The 23031-nt window shown below is 36.8% G+C and overlaps 1 pseudogene; it reads left to right on the forward strand.

Annotated features, from left to right (window-relative positions):
- Positions 1-381: 381 nt before the first annotated feature.
- On the forward strand, positions 382-541 carry LOC145247047 (U2 spliceosomal RNA; annotated as a pseudogene).
- The last annotated feature ends 22490 nt before the right edge of the window (positions 542-23031 follow it).

The following is a 23031-nucleotide window of genomic DNA, read 5'->3' on the forward strand; positions in this document are numbered from 1 at the left end:
CCGAAAATAAAGAATTAAGAACATCGCATCAATTTATACTATTCCAATTTCCACAAAAGTGTAATGAAGTGTCTTTTACCCGATAACAATTGAGATACTGTCCCTCTAGACACATGTCCGCTCTAAGAAAAATTTGAGTGAAAAAGAAAACGAGAAAAAAAGCGAACCGAACTTCTACTGCTTTTTTTTTTTTTAAATCTTTCTGTCATTGCTGCACTTGTTATTGGCGTCGTTTCTCTTTTCAGTCGTGTGCAAGCCACTCTATTAGTCACTCGGTCGGTCGGTCGGTCGGTCGGTCGTTCTGTCCGTAACACTTTTGTGCTTGGCTTTTTGGTTAAGATCAAAGGGCTGTTGTTACTAGTTGCTGTTCTTAGCTTTTTAAGCTTTTCTGGGCCTTTTTGGCCAAGATCAAAGTGTAGTATCTGATCTTAATACATGTTGTACTTATGTTTGTAACTTTGTGATATAAAGTGGGGATCACTTTTCTGTATTAACTTAATGTAAAATGATCACCAACTTTACAATCAGCCATTCAATTCATTCTCCAGATCAGTCAAGTTGTTTTTCAAGGATTCCAGTTATTTTTTAAGCATTAAAGTCATCCTTAAGGACATTCAATTCATCCTTAATTTCATTAAAGTCATTCTAAGTAATTTAGTTTTTATTTATTTAAGTCATTTCAGCCCATTTTTCGGTCATTTTGGTTTATCTTTAAGAATTTCATGTCAATCCTACATTCACGCATTCATTCATTACACATGAGTACGCGACTAATGGCTATCGGTCTTGTTCTTCTCATGCTTCACAATTATTTTTCTTTCTAAAGTTAGCATTAAACCTATTTTCTTATTTGCGCGGTGCATCTTTTAAAATCTCATCTGAAGATGTGTCGGACATTAGCCAAACACAAGCAGACATTATTGGGCAAATATGACGAAGCAGAGAAAAATTGTTTCACTTTATTACATGTCAATGTGGAATCGTCTCTATTTATACATACGCCAATCAACCCTATTGTTCGGAATATCATTGTAATCGTAAGTTGGATGAATACATCTTGTTTTAGATATGTCTACCTGTTACACTTTAGCTTTGAACGCGCGGATTAAATAAAAACAAGGAAGAAAAAGTAAAAATATGTATCCAATAAGGTACGTCCGCGCATTTCTATAAGTCAATGCCCCTTTGTATCTATTTACAACGCCTCCCCACGGGACAGAGTTAGACACTAGGGTCGTTTTTTTAACGTGGAGAAAAGGTACAAAAATTAAAAAAAATTGTCTCAGTCGTGAAGGACTGCTCCTCCACCGAAAGAGAACAAGGAATGGAAGTGCAGCATCTGAAGAACAGATACTACACTTTGATCTTGGGTCAGTTGTAATGTTACGTTTAAGTTTAGCAAATATTTTTATTTGTTCGTCCATTAGTTTGTCGCAATGAAATGTGTTTTATTTTTTTTTAATAGATCCATCTATGAAAATATTTAATAAGCAACAGTCAGCGACCGTGTGCCTCTCTGTCTGTCTGTTACCTCCCACACACACATAAACACACACACACACTCACACACACACACGCATATATATATATATATATATATGTGTATATATATATATATATATATATATATATTGCATTTTGTTAGTTTACTTTTTTTCTGTGACTTAGATTTAAAGAACGATTTTTATCGCTACATGTACATTATTATTTTATAGATACGTCCATGGATTCTGTAAGTCAGCTTGGCTTATAATTCCTCTGTCGGTAAGGCTTAAGTTTAAATTTAGTATGGAAATTGTTAAAAACGAGGCATAAAGCTAGTGAATGTTAAGAGCTAAAATACAATTTAAAAATTAAAATTCAACTACCGTTAGATGGATCCCACCATAGAACACAGCAACTCTTCACCGTCCCGTTTGTAAGAAACATCGCTCATCAAAATGTGAGAACTAAAGGACAAAAACAAAAGGGAAGCGATTCTGCCTGAAGTAAATTCAAAGTTCAATTTATACTCTCCGATGCACACTTTCTATTTAATATTAATTAATGATTTCCTGTGATCTTCCACGTTTAAGATTATATATATATAAACATTCAGCCCGGTGTTGCCCGGGTGTTTGGAGGTGTATGTTGAGCAAAAAAGAAAAAAAAAACAGTCAATTTTTTTTAAGTTTGACACCTATTATGACCCCTTAGCATTTATTGTTTTGGGGTCAAATCAAGTTATTAAGTTAGATCCATGTCCAAGGAATATATATCTAAACTTCCCAGTGTTTAAACCCAAAATTGGCGAAGAAGTTTGGTAGAGTTCTCAAAGGTCAAATTGTGTAACTTTGACTTCTTAGCCAAATTTCTGGCCGAAAACGCATTACAAAGATTTTCCAAATCTCAGTAACCTGTATATCAAATTTTGAGTCTGTAGACTGAAAATTGACAGAGTTATATGTATAAAAGCCAAGTACGTCCAAGGATGGAGTACTGCTGCCACATTTGGGCAGGAGCTGCTAAAAACAGCCTATCCTGCCTTGACAGAGTACAAAATAGACTTCGTGGTTTAGTGGGGATGCCCTTTTCTCTTCCCTGCAACCTCTCTCCCACAGAAGAGACGTTGCGAGCCTGTCTTTTTTTCATCGTTATTTCCATGGTAAATGCTCGTCTGATCTCCAATCCCTCGTCCTCCCTCGCCAATATTTCATGAGAAACACCCGTCTGGCTGAAACTACTGTTAGTCAATAATTTTCCCCACTCTCTATCTGTGCCTAAATCCAAACGTAGATTCCATGAGCAAAGCTTCTTTCTTAGAACTGCACGCCAGTGGAACTCTCTGCCGCTTGCCTGTTTACCACCTGACTACAACTTGGACATCTTCAAGTCCAACATAAACAAACACCTGACAAACCGCCCCCTTAAGTAAGACACTCTATCAAAACCTCCTATACTAATGATTACTACAATACTTCCTCATTGATCACCGTACACGCAATAACCTTTATCCCTGAGTGGCCGTCGGGCCTTGATAAGTGGTGACCCCTATTAAAAAAAAAGTTATTGCTTAGGAAAATGTACACAGATACACACACAGAGACACACGGACACGTCCACTTTTATAGATACATAGATATTTTTTTTTATGTGGTTACACCTATTTTATAACACAATGCTCATCGTTTGACGTTAGGAGTTTGAAAAAGATTAAAAAGCTTTTGTGTCCGTGTAGGTTGATCTGTCACAATAAAATTGTTAAAAACCTTTTTAATACTTAATTAGTTTAATTCTCATGTAGATACATCTATGTAATTTTTTATTCATTAATTTTCTGGTTATCTAATTTTTTACTATTAGTTCAAAACTTTGTGTAATGAAAAAAGTGTATAGAAAACGCATTTCTTTTATTTAGAATGTGATATATTTAAGAAATGAATGTGATATATTTAAGAAATGAATGGGATATATTTAAGAAATTAATGTGACATATTTAAGAACTGAATGTGATATATCTAAGAAATGAATGTGATATATTTAAGAAATGATGAAGCTACACATTCAGAGTACAGAAGTTCACAAAAACAATCACCATCAAATATAGAATTTTAGCAAATTTTACAAGAATTTTAGGAGTTGACGAATATAGACGAATTTTATCATGGTACATTAATAACTTAGTAACTTACTATTGCAAACTCATTAATATAAGTGTACTAGCAGGGCACCCGGTATTGCCCGGTCGTAAAATACGTTTAAAACGATATTTCGTATTTATTATTATACAAACTTTTTTTTCCAGTTAAAGAGAAAAGAAACATTTAAAAAATTACGTGCAGCGTTTGAACCTGCAGAATAGCTCATGCAAAAAACAAAACAAAAAAAAACGTAATTTTAAAGTTATATAAAGTCTTGCTGCTGAGAAAAAAAAAGAAATTTACGTGCGGAGTTTGAACCTACAGACCACGTCATGCAAAATAAAAAAAAACACGCTATCAACTTGCCCACACTAGAATTTGCACGGCCCGTTGTTCTATTATTGTTGTTAAGCGATTATATGGAAAAAATAGCTCTGCCGATGATAAATATATTAAAATACCGGCTTCGATTATCGATTATCGATAATGATCGGGGATATTCTGAGATAAAACATCACTAAGATCACTCCCAGCTTTATACACTAAAGTTCTGTAAATTTTCAAGAAAAATCTGTTCAGTTGTTTCGGACTATATAAGGAACGAACTCACACAAAGTTACATTTATACAGGGTGACCCCCCCAAAAAAACAGGCCCCAACTTTAATTAGGCCCTGTTTCTTAGTGTTTTGTCCGAATGAAATGAAGATTTGGTTATAACTAGTTTCAAAACATCACATCAGAACATTAGGGGTGTTTGTGGTCTTTGTTTCTCCGTTGACTGAAAAATGCTCAGAAAAACAATTGAATGTCGTCTATTTTTTTTTGGGGGGAGGGGGTCACCTGTATAACTGTAGAAATACATCATCGAATAAATTGAATTTTAACAATTTTCAGCAGAATTTTGTAGAACCTTCCAACACCTTCTGTGGAGAAGTTGATGAATAGAGATGGGTTTTATCTTTGCTTCAGAGAAATTATGCAGTAAGAAGTATTATTTTATTTTATACTAGCAAAGATACCCGTGCTTCGCACGGAGCTTTGTTGCGCACTCGGGTACCAAAATCTGTGGGCACCTTTCCAGTAAGTTGATGTTGTAAGAGCAACGATTGCATAAGGTGATTAACATTTTAACTACCTCTTGTAGTGACTGAAATTCAATCAGGAACTTCACAAAACATTTTCATCAAAAAGGAAGGTTACTTGATGTTACATAGTAAATTTTTCATTGAAGTAATTTTCAACTCTTGCTTAAATTTTATCTTGCACATTCAATACTAAAAACTTACCACAATCAGATCATGTCAGTTTTTCCTCATATCCATTTCTCGAACTTTTCACTGAAGAGCCTCAGGGTAAACTACATTTCTGCTGCTTTGATTTGGAGCCAGAATGTAGAGTTTTTCTGAACTTCCTGTCCGGCTGATGGAGACGTAGAACATACCGTGACTGAAGCAGTCTGATGTCAAGTCTACGCCAATGGTGTTAAATGTCTGACCTTGACTTTTGTTTATGCTCATTGCAAAACACACCTTCACAGGAAATTGGAGTCTCCGGAATTTAAATGGAAGTTCTGAGTCCGATGGAACTAAGGGGATCCTTGGCAGTAGAACGGTTTCGCCTTTGTAGGGACCACAGGAAATGGTGGCCTCAAGTACATTGGTGTACAATCTGGTGATAACACATCTGGTTCCGTTTGTTGTTTTTGGCGGTTCCAAGGATCGAAGAATCATGATTGGCGATCCAATTTTGAGATTTAAAATGTGTGGAGGCATTCCAGATATCTCCAAAGAGTTTAAAAACTCCACAGGGTAGTGAACAGCTTCATATTCATTAGTAGCCGAATCAACTGACTTGTATTGCTTTGTGTCTCCTGGAAATTCATTCATTATTGAATTGTTCAAATGATTCACATTGCTGTTTAATGGCGAAATAATAGCCCTCTCAGCAAGCCAATCCGGTGATTTTCCATTGTTTTGCAGGTCTGGGTACACTTTGTCTTTCAGTTGCTTCTGATTACCGACACATTTACCAAGCGCAGTTGGAATCTTAATTGTGTCAGGTGAAGAAGTGATAGGAAACTGACCATTACCGATTTGGAGAAGCAATTTTGAGAAGTCTGCTGTAGCTGTGTTATCAGAGATATAGGCTCTCATATTAGTAGTCAGTCTCTTCACTATAACGTGCCTCCAGAGATAGGATTGTTTCAAACTTGCATTGACAATGTTAGCCCTTGTGCCATTTTTAACCACTGGGAGGATTTGACGGAAATCACCGCAAAATAAGGTTGGAATGCCACCCATGGGATTCTTGTTTCCTGTGATGTCTTGCAGTGTTCGGTCAATTGCTTCATAAGCACTCTTGTGCGTCATTGGGGCTTCGTCTACAATGATTGCAGAGGTGTCTCTAATTACATTTGCCAAGGCTGAGTTACCAGTAATTTTGCAAACTGGCTGATCCATTCGATGAGTATCCAAGGGTACTTTAAAAGTGCTGTGAAGAGTGCGGCCACCTTGTAGTAGAGTAGAAACAATGCCACTGGATGCTGTTGCAAGCACAATCTTTCTCATGGATCTAATCTTTGCAAGGATCAAATTGATTACAAAAGTCTTGCCCGTACCACCTGGAGCATCAAGAAACATCATGTTTTTGTTCATTTCACCTTGTGCTTCCAACATTGCCATGAATGAATTGTAAACTTCTCTTTGAGAATCGGTCAGTTTTTCTTGCATATTTTTTGCTTGTAGGGAAAGTTCTTCAAGATTATAAGTAACTTCACGTTGATACTCTCTCGCGAGTCTTTCATCTCTCCCTTGCGTTGGTGCAGGTAATCCATAGCTTGCCAATGGTTGACCGCACATAAGGAGAACTTTTTCTTCAATTAGACAAAGAGTTTTATTGTAGATGTCCTCATTAAAATCTGCTTCTGGATTGTTAACTTCTTGCCTGTATCTGTGAAGAATGTCTTCAGATATTACATCACGAAAAGCCATCCAGATCTCAAGAGGATTTCTTGGCTCACAGGCTGTTAAAATTATCACAAATAGGCTTCGCAAATTTTAAGGTGATTGAGTGGCACTTGCCTCTCCTACTGCTTGATGCAAGTGATGGTCATTTTCTAGAAGGCCTCGAGCAAGGCACGCTGCTCTGTATGTTTCAAACACCTGACCATTGTATGCTCGCAAATTTTGAAATGAAGTTGGACCAGCAACCTCATTGAGCAACAGGCGTAAGAAATAACACTCCCCTGCTTTTGGACTAATCGTGTAGATTCTCCCAATGCATGGTGCCTTCCATACATCATCATTTTCAGTACCTTCAACTTGTACCTCACGCATTCTTCTCATCCATTTCTTTGTCGATTTGTTCCAAGTGTAAAACTCAGGGACTTCTACGTATTTGAGACCCCTTGCAAAGTCATCCTCATGGCAGAGTTGAAAAAATGCTGTCAAAGTTGTGGCAGGCGGTGGACCTTGGGCTCGTTCCAGAGCAGTATCAGCTGAGAACATGACATGCTGCCCATTTTCAAGATGAACAGAAAGTTGTACAATTGGGGGGAAATGTTCATGGATGGGATGTTCCAATATCCTCCAGGCTGCCTCTGAACTGCCGACATACCTTGCATTCTGGAACTGCTGGATCTCATCCACAATGTGACTTTGTACTTGGCCTTGTTGGTTAGCTGCTCCATCAGTTCTTTGTAGTTCAAACACTGCTTGATCACATCCTTTATTCACGTATTTGAGGACATATTTGATGCTTTGGATCGAGCTGCAAATTTCTACGTTAATGTGAGCGTTGAACTGCTGAAGGAGGACCTTGTTGTACGGAACAATCCACTGGTTTGTTATTTCTTGATTAACATACCGACCATTTCTCTTCATCCTTATTGTACCAGTCTGGCCTCCATCTTCTGGTTTTCTTCGCCTGTACTTGGGGTAAGAGTCTTGGCCTTGCTCGGTACACTGAAGAAATTCTTTTGGGTATTTTTTGGAACATTTGTTGTCAATCGTACATGGACACTTTGGATTAAATGGTCCACAAGGTCCATGCACCATATGTGCCATCACTTTGGCATGAAGATCAGGATCTTCCTCTTTGTCAGGGATCTCTGCAGATATGCAGAGATCCATTTTTTCTGGTAGAAGTTTGTCCTCTGGGGCCTGCCAGGTGAGGATGTGTGCATGCGGCAGTCCTCTTTTTTGATATTCAATACTGTACAGGAAAGCCCTCAACCTGCCAAATCCTCCCTTTTTAATAAATTCAAGTAACTTTTTTAGCTTCTGCCTGAAAACCCTGGCAACAATATCTGGACGATCCTGAGGGTCTTGCCCTTGAAGACAATTTTCTGTAATTTCTGTCCACTTTGGATTTGTTGTGAACGTGATGAAGAGGTCGGCTCGGCCCATTCGCCGAACATATGCCATGGCATCACTTTGACGCTCAAACATGTATCGAGGGCCTCCTGTATAAGTTGCCGGAAGAACAACTCGTTGACCAAACTGTTCTGGATTCCCATCCTCCCTAAGAATTGAATCTCTCAAGTTGCTATAATTGTCAGCTCTCAGGGTCTGTTGCTCACGCCTCAGGAACTGTAAATGTTCTGTTTCAATCTTGCAGTACACATCCACCAGCCATTGTTGAAATAGCCTTCGGTACCAGAGAAAATAGTTTCCAGGCCGAGTCATTAAATGGTACGAATAAAATTGCTGTTGGGTAACTTTTCGCCCATTGGATGCCTTCATGTAGATGTTGTAAGATGGAGAACCATAGGGGTACATTAACGGGTACATTAAAGTATCGTAGAGGGGATGTAGTTCGGAGATCCATTTTAATGTATCATTTCTAAAACGCAAGACAATATCCCGGTTAGCTGTTGGTTCATTCTCCATTAATATTCCAATCTCATACGTTGTTGTTGGAGCATTGAATCGCCGTGGATGCTCTTCTTGCGGCCTTCGGTCTTCCCTTATGACAACTTTATGTTCTACCAAGTGTTCTTCTTCAATCCTCTCCTTTGTTGTTTTCAGCTGACAAATGAAGCTGTTGTTCTCATGTAAAAATTCAGTCAGACTTTGGAGAATGTCTCTATTGAGTCTACTGTCACGTCCCCGATTATGTAGTTCCTCTTCCAGACTATCCAAGAAGTAGACTTGAATAAACTTTGCTGTTTCATCTTCAGGTGGTAAAAGACTCCCAATCTGGTGGCAAACCTGGCCTCGAATTCTAAAAGAAGGATTCCACCCATGTACTGCCACAATTTTGTGACCAAATGATGTCATTGCAAAACAATTGTTATAACTGCGTAGATTTTGCAGAAAATCTTTAGAGATGGGACCATTGCCGGAGAGCAAATCTTGAAGCAACTGAGGCAGTGGTGGAAAGCTATCAAGCACAACTTTGCCAGAAGAACAACAACAACCAGGGGGTTCTCCTTTAAATTTTACAGCTGAGCAATGTTGACATACTTTGTCCATTTTTCCTATATCAGCTGTAGTGAGAGAGTCATTTTTGTTGTAGAGCAATCCTTTTCTATTGCAGTGTTCTATTTCATGGTGTCTCAAAGCAGTCATTCGTTGTCTAGCTGCCTCGTTTTCTGTCAATTGCTGGGGCAAAGTCATACTCTCTCTCCATGCAGCCTCTCGTTGTTGCCCTTGGTATAGGCGAAAGCTTCGTTGGGTTTCCGATTCATTCTGATGTCGTTGAGCCACTCTCAACTGACCTTGTGTACGTCTACTTACCTCATATAATTCATTCGATCGTAATATTGCTTCTCTTTCCAGTGCATATCTTTGCCTTTCTTGAATTTCATCTTGTGATGAATTTAACCGCCTTACAGCATGTCTAGTTCTGTCAGCTTCACGTTGGGTTTCTCTTTCCAAATCTGACAGTCTTGCTCTCCTTTCTCTTTGACGTATCCTGTTAAGTTCTAGACGTCTTTCTCGATCTGGATTGTTTTCATTGGAGCGAACTGCAGCAACTCTTAGTCTATTAGCTTCCAATCTTTCCATTCTTTCTTCCTCACTTTCGTTTCTACTTCGTTTGGGTGGCATAATTTCGGTTTTAAACGGAATTGTTTAACGATATTAATGATTGTAAATTAATTAAGCGTAAAGGAAATGTATACTAACTGAAATGGACGAACTATAAATAATATTTCTGAATAGTACAATTATAAACAATTATATTGTACCTATTTACTATGCCTCCCCACGGGACAGAGTTAGACACCAGGGTCGTTTTTTAACGTGGAGAAAAGGTACAAAAATAAAAATTGTCTCAGTCGTGAAGGATTTCTCCTCCACCGAAAGAGAACAAGAAAATGAAGTGCAGCATCTGAAGAACAGATACTACACTTTGATCTTGACCAAAAGGAATGAATAAAAGCGACCTACGTGTGACTCATTACTTCCGGGTGTAAACGTCACAGTCTAAAAGTAATAATTAAAAAAAAAAAGTAAATGTAAAATAAATGTAATACCAACTTAGGTTAACTAAGTAAACAGTACAATTAAAACAGTTCTATTAAAACAAATAATTACTAAGATCTAGGTAATTGTTAGTCTCATTGTTATGGTTTTAAAGAAAAAAATGTGTAAAAAAGTTCTGCTTTTGTGAGTACGTGTATTTCTTTTAAATTACATAACCTTTTTATTTTATTATTTATATCTCTTTTAAATTTATATATTTTGTTAGTAAACTGGAAGAAATTCAGTTGAATAAAACCTTGTTCGTGTTCTTTACGTTAAACTCATATTTTTATAAAAGGTTCATCCGGTTTAAAGAAAGCACTAAGTTTAAATAAGACTGGAAATAACTAATTCGGTACTCCTGCAGTATTTTACCCACCGATTTCACGATCTTAGCCGAGCGTTGATCGACATCCGTCGGAAAACGCCGGAACATGGCGAGCGGTACGATACTCTATCAGCCAATCAGGGCGCTTCAAACGAACGCGCAGCAGACGAATAATTTTCATTGAAATTACACACATAGCGTTTCATTTCAGTTATTTTATTGTTTCAAAGTAAAAATACACAGCCTTTCATTTCAGCTATTTAATTTAGCGATAAAAAAAAAAACCGGGAGCTGTTGGAAACATACGCGAATTTAAAAATTTTGACACAACCCTTTTGTCTCCATAATAAATCAAATCGCGGAAGGCTACCCGGTTTGGGAAGGAGCTTCTTCTTTCCACATCCTCTGAAAACCCTTTGCTCCCTACTTTGCCTCTACAGTCAGTAGAAAATCTTCCAGTCGGAACTAAAGATAAACAGTAATTGTTGTCCCCCCCCTACAAACATTACTGAAAAAAAAAACATTGTTGTTACTGTTTAATAACGTTTTGTTAAAAACAAACAAAAAAAAAACATTGAAGTGTTTATTACTGTTGCTTACCCCCCCCCAAAAAAAGGTATCGGAAAACAAAATGAACCAAAAAAAAAAAAATATATTCAACAAAATAAATTTATTTTACTTTAAAAAAAAACTTACGGTAAGTGTTTGTGATTTATTTTATCCAAATTTTTTGTATTAATTTTATCCATTTTGTTGTGTGTGTGTGTGTGTGTAATATCTTTTCCTTGTAATGTTGTTGCTAATTCACATACTTTTTAGCGTTCTTGCACCGTAGCTCCGAATTCTCGGCTTTCGTCGGCGTTAACGCCGAAAGCGTTCGTCAACGCTCGGCTAAGATCGTGAAATCGGTGGGTAAAATACTGCAGGAGTACCACTAATTCAATATATAAATAGAAAAATGAAATAAATATAAGCTTTAAGTCTTAAGATAGTAATAATCAAAATGTAATAAATTATTTGTAGTTCAAATCTATGATAAGACAGGCTTTCGAAATAGGCTCGACCAGAAAGATTAAATTGGAACGAAATTATAATCTCCGTGCCATTTTCAAAACAACCCCACAAAAGTAACGGTATCCTGCAGTTGGTTAAAATGACAACAACGTTGGTTGTAAGAAAAATGTAAAAGAAAATGCGCTTATCTGTTTATTTTGACCTGTTTTATTTAATTAAAAAAAAATTGGCTATAACTGGAAGAGAGCGTTATGTTTTGGGGGTTGTTTAAAAAATAGAATGGAAATAAAGTTAGTTCCGTTTTAATTGTGTTTAATTGCGGCAAGCGCTAACAAAATCGAAAAATCACTGTTTACATTCGAAATGTTAACTTTTATAGGTTTACAGGTTTGCTGACAAGGCTGGGGGTGTTTAATACAATTATTTTACTAAATTGATTTTTTTTCATTTAAAAATAAAATTATTTCTTTTTTAATAAAGTTTTATTTTAAAATATTTGTTTTTGTTTATTTATATAAAATTACGATAGTTGAATTGTATTCTTTCAATAATATTGGCAAGTAAAATATAAAAGATTAAAACGGAACGAAATTGAAATTTCCATTACATTTTCAATACAATCCCAAAACATAAAGCTTTCCTCGCAAATGAATTGTTTTGATAATATACGTAAAGTGAAATAAATCGAATATAAAATTAAATGAAAATATATTAAATAATTAAATGTTAAATAGATTTTGTAAATAGTACAGTTGAAATGATTAGAATATTTCCAATATGTAATAAGGTCGAGGTAATTAGTTAAAGAGATTTAATATAATGTGATATGCAAATGAGCATAAGTCATTCGATACGGGGGTGGTTTGTAGACTAGTATATAAAGAAATTAGGCAAAGATTCTTATATCTCCTATAACAGAAACATCCTAAAATGGGTTCTAATGTTTCTCTACCCGGAGAGATCTACCCTCTTACCTCCTTTATATTTCGTTGATGATGGAGAGCTGTACACACAGACAGAAACACACGAACCCTATTACTTTATAAAAATATAGATGTGTGAATTGTGAATTAGATTTTTAAAAAGTAATACGGCTTAATGCATGAAAAAGTTATAACGCATCATTCAGTTTGTCTGTCACGCTTAATTAAAATGCTTTAACATGATCGCATCTTTTTTATCACGCTTGAGAGTATTTTATTGTAAATAGATACGTTCGAATATCTCTACAAAAATTATGGCTATCAGTTATATACATATTTGATGTTGAAATTACATTCCTTCAATCTGTATGTTAATCTGTCACGCATCGCAATTAAATAATCAGTTTTATCTCTGCATTTCTTTTATTTGCTTTAGTAGATACGCACAATAACGTATTTTTTAAGTAGTCAATATTTATCAAGGACAGGAGACCACTCGAGGACAAAGGTTAATAAGTTTACAGTAGTCAATGGGACACTATCGTAGTAATAGTTAGTAGTGGAAATTTTATAACAAATAATTACTGAAAGGGACAGCTTATCAAGAATTTGTTTACATTGGACTTTAAACGACCATATCTTAGTCAACTGGAAATTAAGGAAACGGAAGAGAGTTCCACTGGCGTTCATTTCTAAAAAAGAAGACTTGTTCATGGAATCTACGCTAAGCTTGGCGCACAGATAAAGAATAAGGGAAGTCATTGATAGTGGTTCCAGCTAGATTAGTGTTTTTCGTTAAAGCTTGGTGAGAGGAAACCATAATTTCGAGCTCAGACGCGCACTTGCCATAAAAATAACGATAAAGACGAGACAGGCTCGCAACGTCTCTTCTGTGGGAAAGAGGTTTTAGGGAAGGGAGAAAGGCATCTCCCACTAGGTTATGAAGTCTATTTTGTACTCTATCAAGGCAGGATAATTTGTTTTTAGCAACTCATGCCCAAATGTTACAACATTGGACGTACTTGGCTCTGATGCAGGTAGAGAATTGCATCAGCACTGAGGTATCTACTTGAGCAGTAGAATGATCCCACCATTTTTTCAAGAAAACTTGGCAACGGATTTGATGTACGCGTTCTATTTCAGATCAGGAGTAAAGGCCAGACCCAGAATATTGTCAAAACATGGGACTTCCCCAAGACGAGAACTATTTATTTCAATTCATGGCGGACGGGGATCGGAGCGTTGATGATGTAAAGAGAGAAACTTGATTTTAGATGCATTAGAATTAACGAATCGTCTTATTTCCCATTGAACTATGCTCCCAAGATCAGAGAAGAGAGAATCAGAGAGAACTTGGTCATTTACAGCTTTTAAAGTATTGCCATAGATAGTACTGTCGTCAGCATAAAATGATCTTAGTGTGTGATTTAGGAGGTCACTGATGTAGACCAGGAAGAGAGTTGGGTCCATGATGGATCCTTAGGATCTTTAGTATTAATACTGTGAGCTTCTGATTTCTGCCCATACACCACTACTCTTATGAGCCTTTCACAGAGAAATGATTTCATAATTGAGAAGATATTCCAGCTATACCGTAGCTAAAGATCTTGTGAAGTAGACTTTTATGCCATACTCTATCAAAGGACTTTGATATGCTAAGTAAGCCTTTGTTAGGTGATTCGCAAATCATATGGGATATAATGCTTAGCAAATCTGTTGTAGATCTAGCAGAACGGAAAACATATTGCATTTCACTAATGATCGTTATCATTAGTGAAAACTATTGGCTATTTCTCTATTTTACACATATTCCAGCAACTTAATCATGGCGCACAGAAAACATTTTCGTCTGTATGGAGAAGGAAATGAGCCATTACCTGTCTTTTTAAATACTGGAAATACTGATGATTTTTTTCAGGGTGTTTGGAAGCAATTCTCTTTAAACAACGCTTAAACGGCTTTTTAAGTATATGATCTTGTTCTAGTTGAAGGTTTTGAGTTCTATAATAAGAAGTCAGTCAAAGCCAGTTGCTTTACTGGATTTAAGATATGTGTATGTCACATAGCGTGTTTTCAGATACAGGAGAAAATACAAAATGGGTTAGAGGCCTTGATCGCATAAAATACAATTAGCTGCTAAATTCCTTACAAAGAGTTTGGCCTTGTCCGATGCTGAAGAAACCTCAGGTCCATTGATGATAGTTGGGATAGAGAACGCGCTTCTGTTCAGGAAGTTGTTTGTTATTTGCGCAAACTTGTGGGAACCAAGCCGCTGCTCAGCTATTTTGGACTTGACGAACTGGGCATACAACTTTATTACTCTTTCACACAGGTTGCTGGAAAGCGGCTTTAGTTTCAGTATATCTATTACCTTGGAAGCAATGGAAAAGGTGATTCCTGCGCGCAATTCTGGAAAGAACCACAATTGGCTGGTAAGTTTGTGCTGAAATATTTGGAGGGTATAAAGCGGTGTATAGATACGATAAACCAGATGTTCTAATTAGATCACAGAGATTAAGCAACGTTAAGCATAGTCTGTACTAGACGAGTGACCATTTGGAAAAACAACCACTGTATGTAAAATGACATTAACACCACTCTGTAAAAACCACAAACAGCTAACGTGGTCATGATCTCCCCTCACAGAGGTAAACAAAGGAATGGTATTTCCTTGAGATTTTTTTTATTTTCATGGAACAGGGTGGTACGAAAAAATTGTCGCCCTAAAAAAGTCGACATGATTTCTTTTCTGTATGATGAAAACCGGTGTCCTTGTTTTGTTACAAATCATCTACTAGTTGGCCAGTTGTCTACAGATACCAATGGGCCTTCTATCATGTTTCAAAGTGACAAAATATTAAACCAGCGAGATAGGAGATGCGCCGCTGTACAACTCATACTCTCTTCCGATACAAGTTATGAAAACATGGCTATTGCAAGCATCCTCAAAATGGATCACTGGATTGCCACGAATAACAGGGACGTGCCAAGGTGACGAAAAAAAAAATTCAGGCCACGGTTATGGTTTTTGGTGTGGTTTCAAGTGAGAGCAAAATCATGCAACCTAACATTTTCGAAATCGGTTTGAAAGGGCACATTAAAATGTACCTGGATGTTCCGAAGAATGTGGTGATTCCCTGGTGCAATCAGGTGACCGCTGGCAGGACTCGGCGCCAGAATATGTTCAAAGAGTTTCAGGCTTGGCTTCAGAAAGAGTGCTACAACTTTGCACCCTTCCTTCACTGGTCTCACGCCTCTCCCGACCTGAACCCGCTGTAATACTTCGGTTTGTCATACGTCATAAACATTACCAACATGACCTCAGACAACAACAAAGTCAACCTGATCGCCGCCATATTCGCCGATATACCGCCGTCGGCTCTTGTGAAAAAAGGCATGCCTCCAGTTTCGAACCCGTATCATGGTGGTGACTGAGGCTTAAGGCGGCTACATTGAATTGATGTTAACTCTACTACATAATTAAATTATCTGAATTGATTTTCTCAAAAAGTTTGTAAATAAGGCTGTAGTGTGAGATTTCTTTCACAAGGGTTTTGCCCCTGGTAGAATGGAAGAAAACCAAACAGAAATTACAACAAACTCACCTTAAGACTTCAACGTAAATTTTATTAAAGTAAAAAAAAAGGTCCGAGTTGCAAAAAATGAATCAGCTTCAGCTATCTGCAACTTTGGGCTGGTACCATTCCCGAAGGGAATAATAGTTCGTCTTCGATAAAGGCTAGGTAGAATTCCCGCTGACGAAGTAGTGCGCAGGTTGGATATGTTGAGGTGATTACAAAATGGATGCTGCTAGCCGGGCATACACAAGGGGTCCTGTAAAGTTAGTTCAATGGCGGACAAGGCAAGTCAAACCGTAGACCTTAATTTCGTCTTGACAGACATTAAATTGTTGCACAAGCGTGCAAATATAAATTCGCTCTACTTAAGGGCATTGGTAATTGCAATGATAATATTCTACTCCACATTTGAGATTAAAATGTTTCAAGCAACGAAGTATTTTTCGCTGCCTCGATTCGAGTGAGAATTTCACGTCTGTCCATCCCTTTACGGATTCTGGTCTGAAAAGGGAATTTGGCGCCAACAACATTCTCGGCAGTTAGTTATAACATGCAATTTGATTGGTTTAAACAATTCCGTAGCCGGAGAAACCGTGCAATAAAAAGCTTGTTTATTTCTGCAGAATTTCTTACAATCGTGTTGTATTCCTTATAGTGATAACTCAATTGTTTTACCACATATTTCATACTTCCGGGCATCACCGGTTGAACCTCTAAGGGTGAGTGCCGCTTAGGAGGTGTCCCAAAGGACTTAGCCGTATAATCTCCCAGCGGATGTCTAAGCATCTTTTGAAAGAAGTTAATTATTTCGGTTGATCGGTCTATTACACCTTAATATGTAAATAGCATCTTGGCTAATTATTTCTTAGTCTTGCACGCTTATGGATAATCTTCTTCTTGAATTTTAAGGAGCTGAGGTTATCCCTTCGTTTGTCTATCACACTGGCATTCTTTGATTGCATTGTCATTACGAAATTCGTTTTAATTTTATACGCATTTCGATATGCGGTTGTCTGTTGTTGTAATTGTTGTTGTGGATTATCATTCATTCATTTCATATTGCTCAGATGATTATAGTTGGTATTCATTTCCCCAGTATCTTTCTAGTTAGAATTCTTTCTAGAAAGGTGTCTTGTATTTAAGAGAGTAACCACGTGAAGGTTGCCAACATAGTAATTGAAAAAGGTTCTCTGGAACAAATGGATTTGAATCTGAGACACTTTGGTGTACAGTCTGTGGTTTTAAACACGTAGCCACCGTCAGATCCGAGCGGTTGACTGTCCGACGTTGAGTCGATTCAGTCGTTCGTCTATTTTCATTGAACCGCTATTCTTTCTATCAGGAAGAAGGGTTAGAGCACAAGCATATAGAAATCCAGGGATAAAAACAGTATTTTTAGTTTCTTTTTATATAAACACTCCGACTGAATGCAAAAAATCTTAAAGAATTCCGTTTGATTATGTCTATTTTATTTCCCTTTCCATATGAGACGAGACTGCAAGAAAGCGAACAGCTTTGGGAGGAAATAAAAAAAAAGGAACAAAAAAACAAAATGTCGCAAAAATCAGATTTTATTCTATCGGTAGACGAACCGAAAACTTTTCCGAACGCAGTGAAAGCATGCGAAGCGTTAGCATGGAAACTGGAGGTCTCGCGGCGGGGAAGAAAGCTGAATCATGTTTTTTATATTGTTTTGCCGTTTTTCTGTTGAATGGACGAACCGCTGTGACAGCGAAAGAAAATAGATCTGCGATCAGGCAGTTTTTGTTTTTGAGAAAGAGATAACCACTTTCTTCCCCTTCAGTATTATTCACTAATATGGCGAAATATTAACAAAACGTTTATGGCAACATATCTATTTATCATTAAATATGTCTGAATGCAAATGGTTCTCAAACGCATATTCATTATATATATATATATATATATATATATATATATATATATATATATATATACAAGTGAACGTGTCTGTGTGTCTGTGTGTCTGTGCACATTTCCCTACGCAATAACTCTGTTAATATTAAGTCTACAGACTCGAAATTGTATATACAGGGTACATAACTTTGGGTAAATCTTTGTAATGCATTTTCAGCGAGAAACTTGGTTGTTAACGGGTCAAAGTCACACGATTAAAACATTTTAGAACTCTACTAAACTCCTCCGCCAATTTTGGGTCTAAACACTTGAAATTTTAGATATAGGTGCCTTGAACATGGATCTAATTCCATAAATTGATGAGCCCAAAACAATAAATTTGAAGTCATAATAGGAGTCAAAGTTAAAAAAAAAATTGACCGCTTTTATCTTGCTCCAAACACCCGAGAAACTCCGGGTTGAAATGCTTATATATATATATATATATATATATATATATATATATATATATATATATATATATATATATTTACTAACAGGTGAGAAGTACAAGGTAATGTGTCATGCCTACAGTCAAGCAGAGTGCTGGGGATATTAAGGTGTGGGGATACATCAGTGCTATAGCTGTTGAGGAATTAGACTTTCTAGAGTAGAATTATACATTCCAACAGGTACTATGAAATACTGCAGCAGAAAACGATCCCATACCTGTGTCGCGGGACAGTGTTTTCGCATAACAATGCCCCTAAACACACCTCAAAGACGACTACTGCTTTACTGAATAGGCTAAGGGTAAATGTGATGGACTGGTCAAGTCTGTCGTTAGACTTGGACCCAAATAGAATACCTTTGGGGATCCCAAGGTTGTGGTGGGTAAATCCTCAAATATCCTTCAGTCCCGCGACGTCGGAGGAGTAGAGGAGCATTCTAATGGCTACCAGTGAAACTCTGATAAACTCCATGTTCAAGAGCGTAAATAGAGTTCTGTGGCCACACAAAATATTGACAGTTGACATGGAGTATGTTAATATTGACAACTTTCAGTATGGGGTGTACCGACTTTTGTTAGCATGGGTTTAGCTTTTAAGGTTTATATGTTGAGTTATTTTCAGGAGAAAATAAATTAACTGTGTTATATAAGATGCACACAGTCTACTTTTTATTGTGACATTTTGACTGTCTGGTCCCACGAAGAGATATAATTAAATATCTGCAGAAATGTAAGGGATGTACTCACTTTTGTGATACAATACACACACACAAAAATAGTATATATGTTTTTTTTCTTCTTTTTACACAGTGATCACCACTTATCAAGGCCCGGAAGCCACTCAGGGATATGGGTTATTGCAAGTAAATTACGTTAGTGTGGAGATTTGATGATGTGTTTACTTAAGGGGGCGGTTCATTAGGAATTTGTTAACATTGGATTTGAAGACGTCCAAGTTGTAGTCCGGTGGGAAGCAGGCAGACGGAACAGAGTTCCACAGGCGTGCAGTTCTAAGAAAAAAGCTTTGTTCATGGAATCCACGTTTTGATTTAGGCACAGATATAGAGTGGGGGAAATTTTTCACAGTGGATTCAGCTAGACGGGTGTTTTTCGTGAAAGATTGGCGAGGGGGGCCAGAGATTGGAGTTCAGACGAGAACTTGCCATGGAAATAACGATAAAACAAGGATAGGCTCGCAACGTCTCTTCTGTGGGAGAGAGGTTGCAGGGTAGAGAAAAGGGCATCCCCCACTAAGCCACGAAGTCTATTTTGTACTCTGTCAAGGCACGATAGGCTGTTTTTAGAAGCTCCTGTCCAGATATGGCAACAATATTCCATCCTTGGACGTACTTGGCTTTTATATAGATAGAGAATTGCATCAGTAGTGAGATATCTTCTGGAGCGGTAGAAGGATCCAACCATCTTTCCAGCGACCTTGCCAACGGACTTGATGTACGTGTTCCATTTCAGATCAGGAGTAAAGGTCAAACCCAGAAGCTTGTCAAAACACGTTTATATATAACACGGAAGAATACACATATAACATGTATATATATATATATATATATATATATATATATATATATATATATGTGTGTGTGTGTGTGTGTGTGTGTATGTAGTAAGTTATAAAATGTATATGGCAATTAAGCTACACTAATTATTCCGCGTTTCATCCACTCTAGGACTCTTCAGGCTTTTACGTATTGAGCACTTTTGAAGTAAATACTTAAAGTTCACGCATAAATCTATACTTTCCTATATTAATTTTAAGTAAGTAAATTAAGTAGCTATATATATGTATATTTATATATATAGTCGACCTAGAACCTCTCGACGCCAAAAAGAATAACGGGAAAAATTAGAAAGAAATTGGAAAAGAAAAAAGGGAGCTCTTCAAAAAAGAATATAAACAGATCATAAAAAGTTGCGGGCTCTCTAAAAAAGAGGATGCAGACATATTCATGCCGTGACATACATCCGTATTCATACATAAGTACAACATATACATATACATAGATACGTGTGTAACAGCGACAACACACACACACACATACAAAAACACACACACACACGTGCATGTATATATATATATATATATATATATATATATATATATATATATATATATATATATATACAAGAAAATCCGCACACGGAAGAATACACAAATATATGTATAGATACACAAACATCCGTAATATATATATATATATATATATATATATATATATATATATATATATATGAATATATATATATATATATATATATAGTATAATAGTATGTATATGTGTTCCAAATATTTAGTTGTGTCAGTTAGTCATTTATTACTTTTCCAAAGTATCTATTGCAATACTTTGTCGTATTGCGATTAATACGCTTGCGAAACTATGTTATCGCTGCATAAGTAGTCACGCACTCTTCAAATGTTTACCTTAAATGTTTACCTTAAACAACTTATAAAGACACAATTTTGGACAACTTACGTGGTTCATGTAATCGACACCCTCTGCTGTTCCCTCTCACTTGTTATATTAATATATTGTTGGTCGCAAGGCGAATAAATCAGAGTTTCGTAGCCCAATTCTGCAGGGTCGGTTTAACAACATGCGGTCTGGCAGTGGAGTAGAATTGAGCCTTTTCTCTTGACTAATGCTCGGTATTGTTGTCAAAGTTTCTAATACTTCGCATCTGTTTCTTAGCAGTATTTCTTCGTCGTTATGGTTTCGCTTGAATTCAAAGAATTGTAATGAATGAATCCGGTCGCTGACCAGCAAACAGTCAGCATGACCGTCTTTAACTGCAACTCTGACTTCGCGAAGTGTCGTGGAGCTTCTTCAGCGTCCAAATACTCAACTGAGCGTCGCCGATTGTCGTAAAGAGCACACAAGTCCCAACCCGGTCGGGAAACGCGTCATTCTTGTTGCGTAAAAAAGGGGAAGATAACATTTCATAAATGCGTTTCTTTGGCCGTCGTTTAATTCGTGAGGTAGACATTTATCAAATTATTTATCTTTCCAAACTTTTCAAGAGGTTGGAAATCGTCCCATAGGTTATGCCTAATTCTGAAGCAAGTTCTCGAACAGTTGTGCGTGGATTGACCTCGACTAAGGCTCTTAATTGATTGTCGTCAACATCTGATGACCGATCACTATGCTCATCGTCAAGACTCTCGTCGCCGCTACGAAATTTTTTAAAGCACTATTGTGCTTTACGTTCTGTAGTGGTTCCTGTGCCGAAGACTTCATAAATATCGCGAGCTGTTTCAGCAGATTTTTGGCCTAGCTTGAATTGAAATAAGAAAATTGTGTGAATTTGCTTTTTCCCTCTTTATATTCAGCTTTATGAAAAGAATTTTTTGATAGGTTTAAACCCATTGTAATTATAACGGTTACATAGAGCGAAAAGTGCTCTAAAAATTATATATAAAATACAGTAGTATAATGAAAACTTATTTCAAAATACATGCTTTTAATACAGAAGTGAAATTCCGCAACGAATTTTTTCTCAGCTTAATATATATATATATATATATATATATATATATATATATATATATATTATTTGTAATGTATAATTATCCACTGACACGTGTTTCATCGTCTACGCCTCATCGGAGTGGAAGAATCTAGCGAGATTCGAAATCGGAGCCCCAAGGTAAGAAGCCTAAACACTGACCCCTTCATCCACCTCGCTGACTGTTCGGATATATCGCGATTTACGTATATGTTATTTTTTATTTATTTGTTTTTTTTTTTGCGATAGGTCTTGAATGAATTCAATTCTTTACGAAATTGCATTTTTGCCTGAATATGAGCTGGAAATAATTTTCCCTTTGACCAATGTGTTACTCCCACATGGGGAGCGGCATATATATATTTTTTAAATATAAGTATCCACTGACACTTGTTTCGTCATCTACGACTCATCAGAGTGGCTGAATCTAGCGAGCTTCGAAATCGGTACCCCATTGTAAGAAGCCTAAGCCCTTACCCCTCGTACACACACACACACACACACACACACACACACACACACACACACATATATATATATATATATATATATATATATATATATATATAGGATGGCCCAGTTAAAAGTAGCCCGATCCATAATGTTTCGATAATCAATTTTTTTCTTGTCGACGCATTTAAAAGTAGCCCGTTCTATCAAATCTTTCTCTTAACGACGAACTCACACCACAAGAAAAAATGTAATTATTTTATCTAACAGGATGGCACTACATGAAACGCGTCTCACAGATCACTGACACGAGTTAATGATATGTTTACGGAAGAAAGAACAGTAAGCAACGGCTTACGACCACCGCATTCATCGGACTTGTTATCATGTGATTTTTTTTTTAAAGATTATGAAAATGATCCTCACAATCTAGACCAACTAAAGGAGAACATTAACTACACTATTATCACAAGAGAAGATCTACAGGCAGTATCTGCAAACGTTGTTAAACGTGCCCGGAAATGCACAGATGTCAACGGGGAGTACTGTCAGAATCTTTCATAACACTACAGGTAATTTAAACAATAAAAGAATGTTACTCCTCTCTACTACACTTTAAGTGACCCACCCTGTATAAGGAGCCGTTTCAAAAGTAAAGCTTTGTGTTTTTAATTAGGATACCGACGAAGACAGGAGGGGTATAAATGAAACGAACACGCTTTTGTGCTCCTGTATTTTTATACATAATTTCCACTGTTCCCAA

The sequence above is a fragment of the Euprymna scolopes genome, chromosome 24, assembly GCF_053919585.1.
Source record: "Euprymna scolopes isolate OS-2025 chromosome 24, ASM5391958v1, whole genome shotgun sequence".
In the NCBI taxonomy this organism is placed as follows: domain Eukaryota; kingdom Metazoa; phylum Mollusca; class Cephalopoda; order Sepiida; family Sepiolidae; genus Euprymna; species Euprymna scolopes.